General features: G+C 43.4%; 1 protein-coding gene and 1 pseudogene across 1 annotated transcript in view; one reads left to right on the forward strand and one right to left on the reverse strand.

Moving 5' to 3' along the window:
- Positions 1-22,727, forward strand: part of ARG2 (arginase 2) — a 41,883-nt gene that overhangs the window by 5,456 nt on the left and 13,700 nt on the right. The gene's annotated exons all lie outside the window — the stretch shown is intronic.
- LOC110261694 (deoxycytidine kinase pseudogene) lies at positions 9,348-10,269 on the reverse strand (annotated as a pseudogene).

Below are 22,727 nucleotides of genomic sequence, written 5' to 3' on the forward strand. Positions count from 1 at the left end.
CAGCAGGAGTACCCATGCTAAACCTTGTTTTGATAGTCTGGAAGAAGGGGCAGTAAAGAATTCATTCTGTGACGGGTGATGATAGCAACAGTTCTAGCATAAGCTTCTGTCCAGGGCAGTCAGTGGGGGCAGCAATGCAGGTTGCAGGGCTTCTGTTCCTTAGTAGTGGAGGTGGAAGAAGCCAGTAGTATCTTCATTGGACCATCCTGCAATGTGACTTTTGGGGCCAAATTCCTGGCAATGTGACCTTTAAAGATGATTTTGGTCCTCATAAGATGATTCTGGGAATTACCCAAATTGAAAAAAAAAATTGCTTTCTTGAAATGAGCCGGAATAGGTTTCTGTTGCTTACAGCTTAAAGATCCTGACCGGTAAATCATTTTACAAATTCCAGTGAGAAACAAATTGCCACATGAACTGGAATACACAAAGCCCTTTCTCCCCAGGCCATTGATGATAAAGTCTTTCCTTTGTTTGCTCTCCTCCCCCCTTCCCCGGACTTGACACAATCTTTTTGTAAGTTAATATAACTCATTAGGTTACAGTTGCTTTGGTCTTTAGTTAATCTAGGACTCTATCTTAGTCCCTTTGGATTTGAGCAACTCCTTGTTCTCCTGGTGTTCTGATTTTTGAATCATCATATTCCTTAATACAATTTCTGAATAGCAGCCTAAAATTTTTTTTTTTTTTTGTCTTTTTGCAATTTCTTGGGCCACTCCCACGGCATATGGAGGTTCCCAGGCTAGGGGTCTAATCGAAGCTGTAGCTGCCGGCCTACATCAGGGCCACAGCAACACGGGATTCGAGCCATGTCTGTGACCTACACCACAGCTCACAGCAATGCCGGATCCTTAACCCACTGAGCAAGGCCAGGGATCGAACCCGCAACCTCATGGTTCCTAGTCGGATTCGTTAACCACTGCGCCATGACGGGAACTCCGCAGCCTAAAATTTTAATTAAAGGCATCTTCAAGTTCTGGGCATACCTGGCTATAGTAAATAGACCTACCTTAATGTGTTACTGTGATTTAATCTCATTTCCAATGGTCTATATCTTGAGCATGGTGGTGGTTAGAGGATTATATCTGTTGGCCAAAACTCATTGCATTTAGAATGTCAATATCAAGTATGCAGACATTAGTAAAACATAGAGTACCTCAGATATAATGAGTGCTATAGAGTAAATCAAGGGATCGGGGGACAGGGTAGGCAGGGAGGCCTCACTGAGAAGGGGGCATATGAGCAGACTTTTGGGAGGTAAGGAAAAGAGGCATGTGCATACCTGGAAGAAAAGTATTTTAGGCAGAGGGTAAGTAGAGTCAGTAAAGTGCAAAGATCCTGAGACAGAAAGGTGCCTGGAATGTTCAGGGAACAAAAAGCTATTTATTACCGAAGTCTGGAGTGGCTACCATGTGGTAAGGGGAGGACTTTGCTGTCCTCTTACCTCTTTTTTTTTTTTTTTTTTTTCCTAAGAAAAAACAGAAATCTCAGTTCTTGTGAGAGATTTAAGAAAAATGTGATATATCTATTAAATGGAGTATTACTGAGCCATTAAGAAGGAATGAATTGCTAATTCATACTACAACATGGATGAATTTGAAAGCATTATACTGATGGAAAGAAAGCGGATACAAAAGACCACGTTGTATGAATCCATTGATATGAAGTGTCCAGAATAGGCAAATCCATAGAGAAAGTAGATTAGTGGGCCCCAGGGTCTGGGGAGAGAGGGAATGGGGAGTGACTGCTAATGGGTCCTGGCTTCAATTTGGAGTGTGATAAAGCTCTTTTGGAATTAGTGATTTGCTAATGCCTTGACAAAAGCATACATAACTGATGAACTGGAATATAGGTGAATCTACTATAGATATTATTGGGATTTGGCAAATTTCAATATAACCATATTGTTCCTGCTTAGAAAAAGGCAGTGATGTTCCCTGGTGGCCTAGAGCTTAAGGATTCTGCATTGTCGCTGCTGTGGCTTGGGTTTGATCCCTGGCCCTGGAACTCCTGCGTGCTGCAGTCACGGCCAAAAAAAAGAAAAAGGCAGCAAATAATTTTAACTTATATCCTATGTTTCAATGTTTTTTTTTGGCTGTGCCCATGGCATGTGGAAGTTCCCAGGCCAGCGATCAAATCCATGCCACAGCAGTAACCAGAGCCACAGCAGAGACAATGCCAGGTCCTTAAGCTGCTGAGCCACCAGGGAGCTCTTATTAATGGGATTCTTTTTTTTTTTTTTTTTTTTTTTTTTTTTGTCTTTTTGCCATTTTTTGGGCCGCTCCCGCGGCATATGGAGGTTCCCAGGCTAGGGGTCCAATCGGAGCTGTAACCACCAGTCTATGCCAGAGCCACAGCAACGCAGGATCTGAGCTGTGTCTGCAACCTACACCACAGCTCACGGCAACGCCGGATCCTTAACCCACTGAGCAAGGCCAGGGATCGAACCCGCAACCTCATGGTTCCTAGTCGGATTTGTTAACCACTGAGCCACGACGGGAACTCCAGGGATTCTTAATCTTAAAAGCAAATTATGACATCCATTAGGATGGTTAGCATCAAAAAAAAAAAAAAAAAACCCTCAAAATAACAAGTGCGAAGTTTGCTGATGGTCTAGCAGGTTGAGGCTCCTGCGTTCTCAACGCTGTGGCTCTGGTTGCTGCTGTGTGACGTAGGTTCAATCCCTGGCCCAAGAATTCCCACATACTGCCTGTGTGGCGAAAAAGAAAAAAAAAAAAAAAAACCAAACCAAACCAAAAAAAAAAAAATACCCAAGAGAGAATATGAAATAAACGTTGCAACTCTCATTAAAAAAAAAAAATCAATAAATAACAAGTGTTGGTGAGAATGGGGAGATATTGGAACCCAGCGCACTGTTGGTGGGAATGTAAAATCATACAGGTACTGTGGAAAACAGTGTGGGATTTCCTCAAAGTTAATAATCATTAATATATGATCTAGAAATTCTACTCCTAGCATGTATCCAAAAGAACTGAAGTTCTCTTGTGGAGTGGGAGGTTAAGGATCCAACATTGTCACTGTAGCAGCTTAGGTCACTCATGTGGCTGGCACAGGTTTGATCCTTGGCCTGGGTACTTCTGCATGCCATGGGCAAGGCAAAACAAACACACAATTTTAAGGTAAGGTTTCAAAGAGGTATTTGTACACCCATATTCATATATTCATATTCATAGCAGCATTATTTACAATAGGCAAAAGGTCAAAGCAACTGAAGCATCCATTGGTGGGTGAATGGATAAGAAAAATGTGACGCATATGTAACAGTGGAATAATGGTCTTAAAAAGGAAATTGACATATGCTATAACATGATGAACCATGATCATTATGTTAAGTGATAGAAGCTAGTTACAAAAAGACACACTGTACGATTCAACTTATGAGGTACCTAGAAGAGTCAAACAAAGCTGGAGGAAGAGGAGCTGGAGAGAGATGGATGGTGGTGAGGATTACACAACACTGTGAATGTACTTAATATCACTTAAAATGAATTAAGATGGTTATTTTTACGTATTCTTATTTTTACCACAATTTAAAATTTTAAAAAAGAGAAATTTAAAAATAAGTTAGAATAAAATATGCAGGAGTTGCTGTTGTGGCTTAGCGGTAATGAACCCAACTAATATCCTTGAGGTTGCAGGTTCTATCCCTGGCCCCACTCAGTGAGTTGAGGATCCAGTGTTGCCGTGAGCTGTGGCATAGGCTGGAGGCTACAGCTTTGATTCAACCCCTAGCCTGGGAACTGCCATATACCTCAAGTGTGGCCCTAAAGACAAAAAAAAATAAAAACCATTAAGAACAAGGAAAGTCATCTGATGTAGCTTCTTAGGGACATAATCAAGCTATATGCTTGGAAAAAAAAATGTCAACTTGTTTTTTAGCAGTTTGTTCTATAAATAAAAGCTGAGAATGGAAAAAAGTTGACCTGAAGGTCTACAGTCAGCAGTAGAAGTGGTAAGAAGACACTCATTTCTTGTAGACATGACCTAGCTCCTTAATTGGTGCAGTCAGCTGCCTTTCTCAGCTCTTACCATGGCTGAAGAATCTGAGTGACATCATCAAAAATGCACAGTCTCCAACTTCTGCTAAAAATCTTGTGTTTCTCATGACGGCCATTTCAAATCTGAACCCATAATTATCCAGGCCCTGTTTTTCCAACTTGAGTCTGAATTCCTTAGCTTCCAGCTCTTCTTCCCATCATCCTCCAATTAGTTGTACTACACTCTTCATCAGAGGATGAGGTAGCCAGCCCTTCCTCTATTAGGTAAGTACAATTGCATGTGATAGGAGCTCAGAATACACAGTGGTTTAAGAAAAATAGTTCACTCTCCAGGAAATAAGAGTCTAAAGAGAAGTCCAAACTGGTTTGGAGGCCCAGTTCCTTGAAGGTTAGACCTAGATTCTTAACTTGCTGCACTACCAGCCAGGCCTCTATCTAATGGTCCCAGATGGTGGCAGCCACACTGGGAAGCAAAGGGAGAGCTTGTGCTTTTTCTTAAGCAAAATTCCCGAGAAGTTGCTTCAGGATACCTCAGCATATCCTTTTGGCCCTAAGGGGTCACATGACCACAGCCAGTTAGAAGGGAAGATGGAAATTTAGTCTCTATTCTAAGGGATTTCGCTCCCCCTAAAATCCTCCATGGAAGAAGGGAAGAGCAAATATTGGATGAGTAACTTTGAGCCACACCACCTCCCTGTGCTCCAGGTCTCGTCCCCTCCTCCCTCCTGAGGGTCCTTGTTGCAGCACTTATCCCTTCTCTCCATTCGTTTATTCCCGTCTCTCTACTAACCTGTCCCTTCGGAAATTAAATGTGCAGGAATTTGCCAGTAGCCTACTGTGACACAGGTTCAATCCCTGGCCTGGGAATTGGGCGTGGCCCAAAATAAAAATAAGTGTGCACGCCTTGCCCATCTCCCATCCCCCTCTGCAGAATGTAGCCTTCTAGTTCTTGTCCAGCTATCTTCTCTTCAGAGCCTCCATCCTGGCTTCCCTACTGCTTTTTCACACTTGAGCTTGCTGTCTAGGGTCCTGGGCAATCATTGCAGTGAAACTGGTTTTGCTGAGGTCTCTTACCTTCTACTTTCTCATACAGTGGACCCTGCAACGTTCACATTCAATGCTATCAACCATTTCCTCCTCGCTGAAACTGACACCGCTCCCTCTGGTTTTAACTCTTCAGGTTCCTTTGCTAGACCTTCTGCTGCCTACCCCTTACGTGTTGCTGTTCCTCAGGGGTCTGTCCTTGAACCTCTTGCTTTGTGCTGTCTTGGCTGGTAGTTTGTCCATTTCCATGGCCTTCCTTTAACCCGTTTGCTGATGCCTCCAGAGCTTAATCTCCAAACACTTATTTTCCCTTCTCTCCCAGCTCCAAACCTAAATACCAGCTGGCTTCTATGTATCTTTTTTTTTTTTATTTTTTTTTAACAGCTGTGTCCCCGGCATATGGAAGTTCCTGGGCTAGGGGTTCAATCAGCTGCAGCTGCAGGCCTACACCACAGCTATGGGCAATGCCGGATACAACCCACATCTGCAACCTACATGGCAATGCCAGATCCTTAACCCACTAAGTGAGGCCAGGGATCGAACCCGCATTCTGAGGGACACTGTATCAGGTTCTTAACCTGTTGAGCTACAACAGGAACTCCTTCCATTACCTTTTTATTTTGGGAGGTTTCACTTTATGTGAAAACTAGAGATGGTAACATAACAAATTTGATACATCTGTCACCTAGCATCAACCATCCATACCTGGCAGTGTTTTTCATTTCACCTCCATGTCTTTTGAAGCAAATCAGACTTCATATTGTTGCATGTGCAAATATTTCATTATACATCTTCAAAATACAAGAACACTTTAAAACTTAACTGCAGTACCATTATCACACCTAAAATAAGTTAATATCAAATACCTGGTGTTGGGAAAATACAATAACTTTTAAAAAATTCCAACTGAGAATCTATCCATAAAGGTGGTTAAGAAGAAAAACAGTTTATTATTATTATTATTGTTATTATTTTGTCTTTTTAGGGCCACACCCGCAGCATATGGAGGTCCCCCAGGCTAGGGGTCCAGTCGGAGCTGTCGCCGCCAGCCTATGCCACAGCCGCGGCAACGCTGGATCCAAGCTGCGTCTGCAACCTACACCACAGCTCATGGCAAGGCAACACTGGATCCTTAACCCACCGAGTGACACCAGAGATTGAACCCACATCTTCCTGGATGCTAGTCTGGTTCCTTAACCGCTGAGCCACGAGGGGAACTCCAAAAACAGTTTATTGTTGAATAAACATTAAATTGGGCAATCTGCTAAAAGATCGCAAGTGTACGTAAAGATTAAGATAAATCTTGAAGATTTATCTTAATCTTTTTTCTGAGGCCAAGTGGGTGCAACACAGTCCTTGTTTTCAAGGTTTAATAGCTAGCCCTCCAGCTAGAGGACTTTGACCATTGACTTTTTGTTACATGTAGCTCATCTTAACCTTATCTTGGAAATTGAAGTGGCTACCTATTAGCTGATTGGCTTTATCTGGAGGAGAAACAAACATCTCATAACTTAACATGGGAGGTAGTTTTTTGGTAATTTGAAGCAAGGGGCCCACCACCCATGGCCATAGAACTGGGAGGTGTGTGTTTGGGGGGGGGGAGGCGAAATGTTTGCATTTCAAAAAGGTGTCTCCTAGGGCCTTGAGGCAACATTCCTGGGCTGTGAGGCCTAGAGAGTCATTATAAAGATTACGTACACTTGAAAAGGAACGGACAGAAATTCTGAAACACCAGGGATGGGAGAAGTCTTTACCCTTATTTTCAATACGGATAAGTAAATCTATTTTTTCTTTCCTTCCCTCCTTCCTTTCTCCCTCCCTCCCTTTTTTCCTTGGAACTTCCTTTCTTTCCCGAACTGGTGGCACATGGAGGTTCCCAGGTCAGGGGTCGAATTGGAGCTGTAGCCTACGCCAGAGCCACAGCAACACAGGATTGGAGCTGCATCTGCAACCTACACCACAGCTCATGGCAACGCCAGATCCTTAACTCACTGAGAGAGGCCAAGGATCGAACCTGCATCCTCATGGATGCTAATTGGCTTCGTTAACCACTGAGCCACGACAGGAACTCCAGTAAGTCTATTTTCAATTTGTATCTGCCCTTACACCAGCTAATGTTCACATTGCCTGATTAATTCACACGTTTTGTGTTTATATTTTACAGTCTGAATTTGGATCCAAATAAGGTCTGTATTAGTACCTTGTGAGTTCTTTACAAGGTCCCTCCTGTTTTTCCCCCTCTTCCTTGCTGTTGAGCTGTAGAGGAAACTAGGTCTGTAGAATCCCTCAGCTTGGATCTTGCAGCGCTCATCCCTGTGGCATCTTCTGACTTGTTCTTTTGTCTGTTTCCTGTCTACCGATTACTGGATCTAGATCCTTGGTCAGATTCAGGTCCAGTTATTTTCCTGGCAGTTCTGCTTCATAGCTGGTGGTGTACACTTCCGTCAGAAGTTGGTGTATTCAGCCCTGGATGCTGCCTGGAACTGAGCCATTGGCTTGTTCCCAAGTGTCATCAGTAGAAAAGTCTCTAACACCCGGATGCCACCGTATCCTGAACTGAACTTACATCAGCTCCACTCCCTTCCCCTATGCTTTCTCATTGCTGGTGGTAGCAGAGCCAGAAAGCTGGAGGGCAAAGCCTTTCCCTCTCCTCCACATCCCTTGAAGTATTGCTGGAATCTTGTCCGTTCTCTCCCACTGCCTTGTCTTTACAGCCTCCCTGGGAGCTGCTCTTCAGGCCAGGCCATTTTCTGCAGGCCACCAGATCACTAGATCTCCAGTGCCGATATGATCTGTCACCTTCTGACTTGCACCTTAGTAGCTCCCTACTGCATCTAGGCTCCTGCCCCCTCTGCTGCCTCTCTCCATAGTCCTTCCCGAGTGAACTCAGGGCAGAGGGAACTGGGCATTGTCCTGTAGGGCTGAAGGTACTGTGTGCCTCTTCTGCTTGGCAAGCTTTCCCCATTCCTTTTAGTCCTGGCTAAAACCTTCGCGATTCAGATAGTGACTCTTTGGAGAAGTCCTCTTGGCTTATCCTGGGTCTGAGTCAGCGCCTTCCTCTGGTCCCATCACACCCTGTGCTCGGCTTTGTCGGAGCAGTTTGCACCGGCCCGTGCTTTCCCTGCCTGTCTTCTGCCTGGGATGTGAATTCCAGGCACACAGTTGGCTTTTGTTGAAGGGAGAAAAGGGCAGAGCATCCTAGCTTTCTCCTGGAACTTCATTCATATCTTGACGGATTTTTCCAGATCGCTATTTCCTTTCTCTCAAAACAGTTTGCTCCTCAGAAGCTACTTGGTTTCCCATAGTTTCAACACGTGTGACTCAGAGTTCCCTTCTGGCAAGCGGGTTAAGGATCTGGCATTGTTACTTTAGTGGCTTGGGTTGTTGCTAGTGTGTGGGTTCAATCCCTGGCCCAGGAACTTTCATATGCTATGGGCGCAGCCAAAATGAAAATAAAACTTTAAAAATGTATGACTCAACAAATAACTGTCATAGATCAAATTGTTTAGCTCTTATAAGCTACCAGTTGATAGCTGTACAAGGTACCATTTGGCTACCAGTTGATAATCAGGTAAAAGTTGGTAAGTGATGATGGCCAGTTTTTGCCTCCTTCTTCAAAACTTGTTTTTGAACCAGGACCTGAGTAGCTAATGATGGCTACTTCAAGTAAGGCTGACAGAGGTGGCATTGTTCCTTTTTTTTTTTTTCTTCTTATGTACTCAGGAAACATTTAATTTTGTAAACATTCATTCATATCAAACAAAAACAAACCTGTACAATATCATGAGACTATTTATATACTTATGGCAATTACAGATTTGAAACCAAGTCTCTCTTTCAAAGATCAGTGCATCTAAATTGTTTAACTTGGAGTTCCCGTCATGGAGCAGTGGTTAATGAATCCGACTAGGAACCATGAGGTTGCAGGTTCGATCCCTGGCCTTGCCCAGTGGATTAAGGATCTGGCGTTGCCGTGAGCTGTGGTGTAGGTTGCAGACACAGCTCGGATCCCACATTGCTGTGGCTGTGGTGTAGTCTGGTGGCTGCAGCTCCAATTTGAGCCCTAGCCTGGGAACCTCCAAATGCCACAGGAAGCAGCCCTAGAAAAGGAAAAAAAAAAAAAAAAAAAAAAAGACAAAAAAAATTCTTATAAGATAAATTGTTTAAAAAAAACCTTGGGTTTTCTAGAGAGTCTTGTAGGAATATGGAGCTATAAAGATATACAGAGCTGAAGTATCTGGACTCATTTGGCTGCCTGGAGTCTTCAGAAAGATCACAAAGTGCTCAAAATTCTTTCACCTTTTCAACCAGATGGCTGTGTTTGTCTTTAAAGTTTTCATTAACATCCAGTATTAAGATAGGCACTTCTTGTAGATAATCAAAGTTGGTTTTTAGTGTTCTATGCAGGAACCAGCTTTCATGCGTATAGTGAAGCTTCTCCAAGTATTCACGAGGAATGCCTTGTTCTTCATTTCTTCCCCATAAATATATTCTATTCAAACATTTCTCTGGAGTGGCTCAAAGATAAATGATTCCATCCAGTTCAAGACTTTGAACAAACTGGTTATTAATCCAGTCATGCCAGTCTTGATAAATGGTCCATTCTGTTTCATTCATGCAGTCAGATTCATACAGATGAGATGCAAAAATAATACCTCAAATTCATCCTGAGTATTCTGAACTTTGCACCACCTGGCAACAGGTTTAGGAAATACTTCTCAATCCTCGAAGACTTGTTTAAGGTAATTCACAAATGTTGACTTCCCTGCAGTGATGTTCCCTTCAGTGGAAATTTTCTTGATGCAGGTCACCTCAGAGCTGGTTGGGGGAGATAGGCAGCACCTCTTGGGGGTGGGGTGGCTATGCCTCGCTGGTGGCCCCGAGGGTGTCCAGCAGGAGGGGCTGGGAGGTGCCGCAGGTGCATCCCAGGGCTCACGCTACGGTGGAGGCTCGCATTAACCTGCACGCAGAACCCTTGTCTCTTGCAGGCTCTCTGGCCAATAGGCCAGTCTTGTTCCTTTAATATTCAAAAATTGGACCATTCAGAAGTCTAGAATCTAAGGGATTACAGACTGGTTTAAATAATTTGATTCTTGAGTAAAGGTACTCGTCCCTCTCTATTAATGACCAAGCTCTCTTGGTAGTGAGGCTGTATTCCTCTGGTAGGTGTGGTAATGCTAAGATTTGAAAAGAAGAAAGATAGCATCTCCTTGGCTCCCTCCTCCACCCCAAGAGGCCGGAACCACACAAAAGGAAAAGAAGTAGAAAGTATCTTCCTGTGTGGCCCAAGAACTGAGTCACAGCAGGGTGTGGCATTGTGGTTAGATCTCTTTTGAGAACTGGCATTCCAAGGGACATTGGTTGTGCCTTTATATTCTTTTACAGGGAAGGTAGAAAACTTGGCGAGAGCTGGACTCATTAGGAGCCATTTCAGTGACAAATCAGTGGGCCTATGTTTGTTTGCTACTTCTCACCAAAAAACTCTTTCTCTTATCAAAGTGACAGTCGTATTACACACAGGTTATGGGAAGTCCTAGATTACACCATCTGTTGCAAGGAAAAGGGTAGGGTGCGGAGAAGAACCACAAAGCTGCCTCATCCAGTTGCACTAATAACGTAACCCTTAGCATGTGTTGGCTTTTCCCTGTTATCTCTAATCTTAATCCTTGTAATGACAAATTTAGAGACCGAACTTGTTTGGAGATCTTGATGCTTCTGACACATTAGGGGCCAAAGGACAGAGATTGTTTCCTTTGCATCAGTTGTGGCCACTTGTCCCACTGTGGCCAGCTCATCTTTCGTGCATAGCCCAGAGTGGTGTGGAATGTGGTCTGTCTGGCTTGCTGAGGTTCTTCGGGAACCTCAGCAGGATGGTAGCCCAGGTCTGGGGCAGCGAGCTACACATCTGGACTGTACATTGGCAGAGCTGTAGTCACTAGCTTGATGTGTCTGTCTCCCTTTCAGTCCTTTCTGGACCAAAGTGGAGCATCAAGAACTTGAAAAAGGGGAGTTCCCATTGTGGCTCAGTGGTAACGAATCCAGCTAATATCTATGAGGACACAGGTTCGATCCCTGGCCTCGCTCAGTGGGTTAAGCATCTTGGTGTTGCCATGAGCTGTGCTGTAGGTCGCAGACGCAGCTCGGATCTGGCATTGCTATGGCTGCGGCACAAGTCAGCAGCTACAGCTCTGATTTGACCCCTAGCCTGGCAACTTCATGTGCCGTGGGTATGGCCCTAAAAAAGTGACCAAAAAAAAACTCAAACAAACAAAAAAAACAAACACCTGGAAAAAGGAAAAAAGATTACTTATTCAGAAGAGCAGTATTTTATCCCCAGGAATTTTCTGTCACTTTCTCTTCCTGTGGTTAGATAACCAGAGTAGCTTGAAGTTTTGTCAGCATGTTAACAGCGGGTCTCTTTCTCAGAGAAGCTTAACAGTCTTGTTCTGAATGAGGAAAAATGGCTGTGTTGCAGTGACTTAAGAAGTCAAAGGTACCTTCCTCTTCTCCCTGCCTGTGCTGGCACCAGGCTGCCAGGGTTCTGTCAACTGATAGTCTGCACGAGAAAGCCTGAGCTGGCTCACCCTGGTCTAGAGGCGCTTGGAGGGCTGACATGAGTTAGGTTCAGAGGAGCTTCCATTACCAAGCCTGCCTTCAGCAGATGATACACTCTTCTCCTTGGTAAGAAGTACAGATGGAGCTGAAGAACCAATTATCAGGAAACATAAATAGTACTGCAAATCATCTTGGCTGTATGTCTTGAGCCAAACTTTCGAGCTTGTTTTATTTATTTTATTCTAATTAATTAATTAATTAATTTATTTATTTTGTACTCAACGATCACATTCATGCAGAGGCATCAATTAACACCATGTCTGTATCAGCTGATCTTGAGGTTAACTCTGGTGTGTTAGATCGACATCTTGGAAGGACCGGCCTGGATGCCCAGGGTCACCTTCTGTCTTTGAGTCCCCACTGCCCATCTCCCTGGTTTTCCTCTGCTGTGGTCTTCAGTGCCTCTGAGAACGCCTCCTGGTGAACATGAGGACAGAGTGGGGAGGAAGGAGATGTCAAGAGGGCTGGTGGGGAGTTCCCGTCGTGGTGCAGTGGTTAACGAATCCGATTAGGAACCATGAAGTTTCAGGTTCAATCCCTGCCCTTGCTCAGTGGGTTAACGATCCGGCGTTGCCGTGAGCTGTGGTGTAGGTCACAGACTCGGTTCGGATCCCGCATTGCTGTGGCTCTGGCGTAGGCCGGTGGCTACAGTTCTGATTAGACCCCTAGCCTGGGAACCTCCCATATGCTGCGGGAGCGGCCCAAGAAATGGCAAAAAGACAAATAAATAAATAAATAAATAAAAATAAAATGAGAGTGGGGAAAAAATAAAATTAAATTTTTAAAAAAAAAAGAGGGCTGGTGGGAGCAGTCTTCTGAGAGACTGAAGAAATGAACAAATAGGCATCCTTGCATATGATTTTTTTTCTTACCCTAAAGCACCAAACGTATTTTGGAGGCTGGGTCTATGGAGGCAAAGAGGGGATTCTTAGGTTGTATGGCCTCTGGGAGTTAAATGCACTGAATAAAATTCAGACTCCTGCATTTTATTGGTGGTAGCCAAATGAGTTTACTTTATCTAACAGTCTCTTCAAAGATTATTACCCAAACCACATTTTGGGGAGAAGAGAAATTCTGCTTACTTCAAATGGCCTGAATTAAGTAACTCTGGCATTCTTTTCCTAATTTAGACTTATAGTAACATTATAACTCTGTTTTCACTTAGCTGGTTTTCCAGATACAACTTCAAGGTTCTAAGAATTTGCTACCCCAGAGTAGACTGAAAGATTCTTTTTAAGCCAGAGAACTTCTTTATTGCTTCCCTCTTCCAGTGAAGTTCTGGAAAGTTAAGCTTATCTGCATCTTTTTCTCTATTCCGTATTTTTTTGGTCTTCTTTGGACGCACCTGTGGCATATGGAATTTCCCAGGCTAGGGGTCAAATTGGAGCTACAGCTGCCAGCCTACACCACAGCCATAGCAACATGGGATCCGAGCTGCGTCTGTGATCTACACCACTGTTCACGGCAACACTGGATCCTTAACTCACTGAGTGAACCCACGTCCTCATGATACTAGTCGGGTTCATTACCACTGAGCTACAAAGGGAACTCCAGCCGGTGAAGTCCTTTTAAAATACCAGGAGGAGTGCCTGCTGTGGTCCAGTGGGTTAAGGACCTGGTGTTGCCGCAGCTGTAGCATAGGTCACAGCTGTGGCTCAGATTTGATCCCTGGCTCAGGAACTTCCATATTCCATGGGTGTGGCCAAAAAGAAAAAACAAAACAGGAATTCCATTTGTTGGGGGTGAAATCTGCTAAGTTCCATATTTGAGTCTAGAATTTTAAGAGCCACCAGGTGTTCTCTCAGCACCAAAGGAGAACTCAGAGTCTTTGTTTTTCTGCACGTTTCACTGACTTATTCCAGACAAACCATAAACATTCCAATCTATTCAGGGACAGTTCTAAAAACACTGTACACAAATAGACCCATAGCTTTTCTCCAAGTCTACTGTTGTGCCCGTGGGCTACCTGTGGCTTGGAAGTCTTGCCTGTGTGTAAGCCCACTTCAAAACCCACCTCTCTTGACTTGCTGGGAGCCTTGAGGGCAGCTGAAGCTGTCTGTAAGTGCAAGTGAGAGCAGGAGAGAGGATGGGGTGCCCTTATGCTATTGAGATGTCTGCTCACTCCTAACATTCTTCTGTGAGTCTCCAACCACAGGAGGACTCAGGCTTGCTGCTCTAAACACTGGGAGCTCTTTAACTTTGAATTTCTTCCTCTGAAGTGTATGGATATTGATACCAGCAGAGGAAATGAGGATTCACAGCTGTCTATAAAGTGTCTGGCTGGCCCTGTGTGGTATGTGGAGGCAGACCATTTTGTTCCTTTTCCTTCTTTGCTGTCACTGGCTTCGTTCAGGGATTCACTGGTGATGAGGGCCCTGAAATAGAAGTGCTGTTCATAGACATTGCTAAGGTCAGGTAGGGCTGTTTAGATTTCTTCCGGTTGCATCATTCTGTTGATGCACTGGTGTTCTCTTTCCACTCCAGTGGAACCTGAGAGGTTTATCAAGGCCAAAGGTAACATCTGGGCCTAAAAGATCAGAGTAGGAGTCAGTGTATTTTTATTTCCAGCACTGGGGAGAGAAGCAGCAAGGCTGTGCCAGTGTATATACTGAGCTTGGCTTTTTCCCACTGCAGGTGAAAAATGAGCTGGTTTCAAGTTGGTCATAAACCTGTTTGTCATGATAGCTTCCTTGAAGTTAGAGATTCATTTCATCCTACAGTGCCTTTTAAGAGAGGTAAGAGCAGCATTGAAATATTGTCTCATCTGATCTGAACTTGCAGATGAGCTGACCTGAAACACAAAGAGTTTGAGGAAGGGATGGCCCCCTCCAGCATGAGAGAGTCATTCCATATTATAATATCTGCTCTTTCCACTATTATTCCAAGAGTGTCTAAAAATTAGAGCGTTTCTTGTGTCTTTTGTAAAAGAATGATTAGCCATAGCACCCTGATAAAGTAATAGCTTTATCACTACTAAATTGTTCGACTGTTTCCAACAAGGAATATACATTTCTTCTTTCAGGCCCTTATTTTCTCTTTAGAAACCAGTCTTGGGCTCTACCCTACTAGCCTTTCAGGTGTGACAGTGCTATCAGTACAGTAGGCATTAGAGGAGAAAGCTGCTGTTAGAAGCTACGTCAGGGGACTTCCTGTCATGGCTCAACAGTAACGAACATGACTAGTATCCATGAGGACGTGGGTTCGATCCCTGGCCTTGCTCAGTGGGTTAAGGATCCTGTGTTGCTGTGAGCTGTGGTGTAGGCCTACAGCTTTGATTTGACCCCTATCCTGGGAACAAGAATGTCTATATGCCTCAGGTGTGGCCCTGAAAAGAAAAAAAAAAGAAAAAAAACCAGCTACGTCTGGTTGGCATGGTCTATTTGCTGATTCAGCTCTGTAATGAATTGGAACAGTTATGATTACCAATAGTTAGGAACAGCAACATAAGTATTCATTTTTTGTTTGTTTTGTCTTTTTAGGGCCTCACTTGAAGCATATGGAAGTTCCTAGGCTAGGCGTCCAATCAGAGCTACAGCTGCTGGCCTGAGCCACAGCCATAGCAACACCAGATCTCAGCTGCATCTGTGACCTACACCTCAGCTCACAGCAATGCTGAGTCCTGAACCCACTGAGTGAGGCCAGGGGTCGAACCCACATCCTCATGGATACCAGCTGGGTTCATTACTGCTGAGCCCCAATGGGAACTTCTGTGGTACTAGAATTTAAAATTACTCATGGCACAGATTTAGCGGTGTGCCAAAATCCATTCTCATCCTCTTCTGGACTTAACTTAGACCTGCATTTGTTGGCCAGTGTCACATGAGGAGGAATGATGTGCCACTTCGAGGCCAGGTAAAGGCGTGCCTTCTCAATGGTTTCCCCCTTTCCTGCTGCCATGAACCTGGGGAAACCTAACCTTAGTCACATAGATGGCAAAGTCCTAGATGAGGCCATGTGCCAGAAGGAGCCTGGTCTCTGAATCGTGTGAAGAAAAAATCTGCTGCTAACCTAGAATATCCACCCTGAATGTTAAATGAACAAAGAAACCGATCTCTTTTGTTGGGGCCATTGTTTGGGGGTGGGCCCATTACAGCAGTTTAGCCTGCTCTAACAATCTTATTTGAAACAGTTATTGTGGATCATATTTATGTATAAAGGTATGCAAAGAAAGAGTAGTCAGGCCTGGGGAGTGGGATGTGGACTCTCACCATTAGGCACTTCCTTGTCGATTTTACCAAAAATTTCTACTGCCAATAAGGAAAGAGAACAACAGAAAATAGCAAAACTGTAGAGTTCCTGCTGTGGTGCAGTGGGTTAAGAATCTGATTGCAGCGACTCGGGTCTCTTCAGAGGTAGGTTCAGTCCCTGGCCTGATGGGTTAAAGGATCTGCCGTCGCCGCATCTGCCGTGTCGGTCACAGCAGTGCCTGGGATTCAATCCCTGACCCAGGAATTTTCATATATCGTGGGTGCGGCCATTTAAAAAAACAAAAAGAAAAAATAGCAAAGCGGGGCTGGTACAAACTTTACCTGTTGTAGGAGTAATTCCTTGGCTATCCTGATCCTCACTGAATCTCCTTTGACTCATTTAGCACTCACTGTCCTCACCTGGAAATCATTGTGGCAAGAGCAGAGTTGGAAGTGATGTAGGGTGGGCAACTCAGGCAGGGCCTTTCAAGGTATTGATCCCTTCAAGAAGTCTGGCCCTTAGCTGTATGGATCCAGGAACAGAAGGACTTTTAATTAATTAATTTATTTTTTGCATTTTAGGGCCACACTCTCGGCATATGGAGGTTCCCAGGCTAGAGATCGAATCGGAGCTACAGCTGCTGACCTATGCCAGAGCCACAGCAATGCCAGATCTGAGCCGCATCTGTGACCTACACTACAGCTCATGGCAATGCCAAATCCTTAACCCACTGAGCAAGGCCAGGGATCAAACCTGCATCCTCATGGATGCTAGTTAGTTTCGTCAGCTGCTGAGCACGCACAATGGGATCTCCAGAAGTACTTTAAAAATTATTTTTAAAATTGTAGTTGATTTACAATGTTGTGCCAATTTCTGCTGTACAGCAAAGTGACCCAGCCATATGTATTTATTCCCTTTCTTTTATTATCTTTAAAATCCAGCGACTGGATTTAGTTCCCTGTTTCATACAGTAGGAACTCACTGCGTATCCATTCTAAATGTAGTAGTTTACTAACACCAAACTCCCAGTCCATCCTACTTCTTCTCCCCTCCCTCTTGGCAACCACACGTCTTCTCTATGTCTATGATATCTAGTTCTGTTTTGTAGGTCGGTTCATTTGTACCATATTTTAGATTCCACATATAAGTTGTATCATATGATATTTGTCTTTCTCTGACTTACTTCACTTAGTATGATAATTTCTAGGTCCATCCATGTTGCTGCAAATGGGAGTATTTTGTTCTTTTTTATGGCTGAATAGTATTCCATTGTGCATATGCACCACATCTTTTTTTTTTTTTTTTTTTTTTACTTTTTAGTCCCGTACCTGCAGCATATGAGGGTTCCCAGGCTAGGGTACAGCTGCCAGCCTACACCACAGCCATAGCAATGCAGGATCTGAGCCACATCTGCAACCTACACCACAGATCATGGCAACACCAGATTCCTAACCCATTGAGTGAGGCCAGGGATCGAACCTGCATCCTCATGGTTCCTAGTGAGATTTGTTTCTGCTGCACCACAACGGGAACTCCTGCACCACATCTTCTTAATCCATTCATCTGTCAATGAACACTTAGGTTGTTTCCATGTCTTAGCTATTTCATGTCTTATGAATAGTGCTGCTATGAACATATGGGTGTGTGTATCCATAATAATTGAAGAATCCATAATCATAATTTTTTAAAATTTTATTTTATTTTCCCAATAATTTTTGAATTACAGCTTTCTCTGGATCTATGCCCAAGAGTGGGATTGCTGGATATATGGTAACTGTATCCTGAGTTTCCAGGAACCTCCATACTGTTTTCCATTGTGGTTGTTCCAGCTTACATTCCCACCAACAGTGTAGGAGGGTTCCTTTTTCTTCACATCCTCTCCAGCATTTGTTGTTTTTAGACTTAATGATGGCCATTCTGACTGATGTAAGGTGGTACCTCATTGTAGTTTTGATTTGCATTTCTCTAATAATTAGTGATGTTGAGCATCTTTTCATATGCCAGTTGGCCATCTGTATGTTTTCTTTGGAGAAATGTCTATTCAGGTCTTCTGCCCATTTAAAAAAAAAAAAACCTTTTTTTTGGTTTTGATATTGGGTTGTATGAATTGTTTGTATATTTTGGAGATTAAGCCCTTGTTGGTTGCATGGTTTGCAACTATTTTGTCCCATTCTGTATGTTGTCTTTTCATTTTTTTTTTTTAATTTTTTTGTCTTTTGTCCAGCATATGGAGGTTCCCACGCTAGGGGTTCAATCTGAGCTGTAGTCACTGGCCTACACCACAGCCACAGCAATGCCAGATCCGAGCTGTGTCTGTGACCTACACCACAGCTCACGGCAATGCTGGATCCTTAACCCACTGAGCGAGGCCAGGGATTGAACCTACAACCTCAAGGTTCCTAGTCAGATTCGTTTCTGCTGTGCCACAACTGGAACTCCTGTTGTCTTTTCATTTTGTTTATGGTTTCCTTTGCTGTGCAAAAGCCTGTAAGTTTGGTTAGATCCCATTTGTTTATTTTCATTTCTGACCTAAGAAAGTATGTTTGGTTTATGTCAGAGAATGTTTTGCCTATGTTGTCTTCTAGGAGTTTAACTGCGTCATGTGTTATGTTTTAAGTCTTTAAGCCATTCTGAGTTTATTTTTGTGCATGGTGTGAGGGTGTTTTCTAGTTTCACTGATTTACATGCAGCTGTCCAGTTTTCCTAGCACTACTTGCTGAAGAGACTGTCTTTTCCCCATTTTATATTCTTGCCTCCTTGGTCAAAGATGAATTGACTGTAGGTGTCTGGGTTTCTTTCTGGGCTCTCAATTCTGTTCCATTGATCCATATATCTGTTTTGGCACCAGTACCACACTGTCTTGATTATTATAGCTTTGTAATATTGCCTGAATCTGGGAGAGTTATGCCTCCTGCTTGGTTATTGTATTTCCTCAGGATGGCTTTGTAATTCTGGGTCTTTTATGGTTCCATATAATTTTTTGGATTATTTGCTCTAGTTCTGTGAAAATGTCCTGGGTAATTTGATAGAGATTGCATTAAATCTGTAGATTGCTTTGGGTAGTATGGCCATTTTAACAATATTAATTCTTCCACTCCAGGAGCATGGGATATCTTTCCATTTCTTTGAATCCTCTTTGATTTCCTTGATTAATGTTTTATAGTTCTTAACATATAAGTCTTTCACCTCCTTGGTCACGTTTATTCCTTTATTTTTTTGGGGGGAAGCTCATGATTTTAAAAGTTTTTTTATCTTTTTGTCTTTTTTTTTGTTGTTGTTGTTGTTGCTATTTCTTGGGCCGCTCCCGCGGCATATGGAGGTTCCCAGGCTAGGGGTTTAATCGGAGCTGTAGCCACCGGCCTACGCCAGAGCCACAGCAACACGGGATCCGAGCCGCGTCTGCAACCTACACCACAGCTCACGGCAACGCCGGATCGTTAACCCACTGAGCAAGGGCAGGGACCGAACCCGCAACCTCATGGTTCCTAGTCGGATTTGTTAACCACTGCGCCATGACGGGAACTCCTAAAAGTTTTTTAAAATTTATTATTATTATTTTTTTGTCTTTTGTCCTTTCATGGCCATACCCATGGCATATGGAGGTTCCCAGGCTAGGGGTCTAATCAGAGCTGTAGCTGCCGGCCTGTGCCAGAGCCACAGCAATGCCAGATCCAAGCTGTGTCTGTGACCTACACTACAGCTCATGGCAATGCTAGATCCTTAACCCACTGAGCAAGGCCAGGGATCGAACATGCAACCTCATGGTTCCTAATTGGATTCATTTCCTCTGCACCATGATGGGAACTCCCCTTTTTTAAAATTTATTTATTTTTTAAAGTTTTTTTTTTTTTTTGGAGTTCCTATCGTTGCACAGTGGTTAACAAATCTGACTAGGAACCATGAGGTTGCAGGTCTGATCCCTGGCCTCGCTCAGTGGGTTAAGGATCCGGTGTTGCCGTGAGCTGTGGTGTAGGTTGCAGACGTGGCTCAGACCCCGTGTTGCTGTGGCTCTGGCGTAGGCTGGTGGCTGCAGCTCCGATTAGACCCCTAGCCTGGGAACCTCCATATGCTGTGGGAGTGGCCCTAGAAAAGGCAAAAAGACAAAAAAAAATTTTTTTTAATATTCCTTTTCTAATAGCTCATTGTTAGTGTACAGAAATGCAACTGATTTCTAAATGTTAATCTTGTATCCTGCTACTTTGCTGAATTTGTTGATCACTTCTAGTAGTTTTTGTGTGGAGTTCTTAGGGTTTTCTATATATAGTATCATGTTATCTGCATATAGTGACAATTTTACCTCTTTTCCAATTTGGATACCTTTTATTTCTTTTGTCTGATTGCTGTGGCTGGGACTTCCCATACATGTTAGATAAAAGTGGTGAGAGTGGGCATCCTTGTATTGTTTCAGAATTTTTTTATGTGGGGAGGCTTTCGGCTTTTCTCTGTTGAGTATATATATATATATATTTATTTTTTGTCTTTTGTCTTTTTGTTGTTGTTGTTGTTGCTATTTCTTGGGCCGCTCCCGCGGCATATGGAGGTTCCCAGGCTAGGGGTTGAATCGGAGCTGTAGCCACCAGCCTACGCCAGAGCCACAGCAACGCGGGATCCGAGCCGTGTCTGCAACCTACACCACAGCTCACGGCAACGCCGGATCCTTAACCCACTGAGCAAGGGGCAGGGACCGAACCCGCAACCTCATGGTTCCTAGTCGGATTTGTTAACCACTGCGCCACGACGGGAACTCCTCTGTTGAGTATATTTGCTGTGAGTTTGTTTGACTTTTATTATGTTGAGATATGTTCCCTTTATACTCACTTTGGTAAGAGTTTTAATCATGAATGAATGTTAGATTTTGTTAAATGCTTTTTCGGGGAATTCCATTGTGGCTCTGTGGTAACGAATCCAACTAGTGTCTGTGAGGATCCCAGTTCAATCCCTGGCCCCGCTCAGTGGGTTAAGGATTCAGCATTGCTATGAGCTAGGTTGCAGACATGGCTCGGATCTGGTGTTGCTGTGGCTGTGGTGTAGCCTGGCAGCTGCAGGTCTGATTGGACCCCTAACCTGGGAACTTCCATCTGCCATAGATCCAGCCCTAATAAGAAAAAAGCAAAAAAAAAACAAAAAAAAACAAGCCTTTTCTGCATCTATTGAGATGATCATGTGGTTTGTTGACTTTTGTTAACATTGTTTGTGTATGATAATGATTTGTGTTTGTTGAACCATCCTTGTGAACTTGGGATGAATCCGACTTGGTCATGGTGTATGATCCTTTTAAATGTGTTTGTTATTGGATTTGTTTGGCTAAAATTTGTTACGAATTTTTAAATTAATATTCATTGGAGAGAAGTCTTTTTTTTTTTTGTCTTTTTTGCCATTTCTTGGGCCGCTCCCATGGCATATGGAGGTTCCCAGGCTAGGGGTTGAATTGGAACTGTAGCCACCAGCCTATGCCAGAGCCACAGCAACGCAGGATCCGAGCCATGTCTGCAACCTACACCACAGCTCATGGCAACGCCAGATCCCTAACCCACTGAGCAAGGCCAGGGATCGAACCCGCAACCTCATGGTTCCTAGTCGGATTCGTTAACCACTGAGCCACGACGGGAACTCCTAGAAGTCTTTTTTTAAAAAAAAATTATAGTTGATTTACAATGTTGTTTTTCTGCTGTACAGCAAAGTGATTCAGATACACACATATATACTTTTAAAAATACTCTTTTCTATTATGGTTTATCATAGGACACTGAATATAGTTCTCTATGCTACACAGTAGGACCTTGTTTTTCCCCTTCATCTATAATAAATTTACTAACCCCAATCTCCCAATCCATCCCTCTCCCAACCCCCTCCCCCTTGGCAACCACAAGTCTGTTCTCCTTATCCCTGAATCTGTTTGTTTCATAGATAGCTTCATTTGTACCATATTTTAGATTCCACATATGGGTGATATCATATGGTATTTGGCTTTCTCTTTCTGACTTCACTTAGTATGAGAATCTCCATTTGCATTCATGTTGCTGTGAATGGCATTATTTTTTATGGCTGAATAATATTCCATTGCATATATGTACAGTATCTTCTTAATCTATATTCATCTGTTACTGGTCATTTAGGTTCTTTCCATGTCCTAGTGTGGAATGTGCTGCTATGAATGTGGGGTGTATGTACCTTTTTGAATTATAGTTTTGTCTGGATATATGCCCAGGAGTGGGATTGCAGGATCATATGGTAATTCTATGCTTAGTTTTCTGAGGAACCTCCATACTGTTCTCCATGGTGGCTGTTCCACTTTAATTTCCACCAACAATGTAGGAGGGTTCCCTTTTCTCCACACCCTCTCTAGCATTTTCAGGAACAGAAGTCGTGATGTGTGCAGAGCTTATCTGACTTTTAGACCCAGAAACTCATGCAAACCATGATGTATAAACCCAAATGTCCATGCATAGTTATGGCAAGCAACACTTCTTCTGGCATTCACTGTCAGGAAGCCCTCTTGGTGGTATGAAGGCAACTGGGCAACTAAGTGAATAACCAGTATGCTGTTTGGTGAGCAAGGAATCAGAACCCACCATCCAGGTTGTGAATTAATCTGGTGATTCACTCCAGAGTTACAGGTTTAATGACCAAAATCTTTTTATGAAATTCATTCTCTTCCACGGAGAATGTTGCTGTAAGACCAGCAAATTCTCTTAAGTTTCCCTTAGATGTTCTGCAGGTTTATTCTGATAAGTACATAATAGCCTAATTAATACTATTTTCTGTCACACTCATCTAAGTCTATATCCTAGATTCCATGATTGGACTTGAGTGTTCTCCAGGTTCTGTCACCCTAACCACCCTTTAATTCCAATGTGAGGA

Source organism: Sus scrofa, chromosome 7 (genome assembly GCF_054392235.1).
Source record: "Sus scrofa isolate SSC_HxYL_T2T_F1_AM1 chromosome 7, Sscrofa_HxYL_maternal_Yorkshire_Landrace_v2.0, whole genome shotgun sequence".
In the NCBI taxonomy this organism is placed as follows: Eukaryota; Metazoa; Chordata; class Mammalia; order Artiodactyla; family Suidae; genus Sus; species Sus scrofa.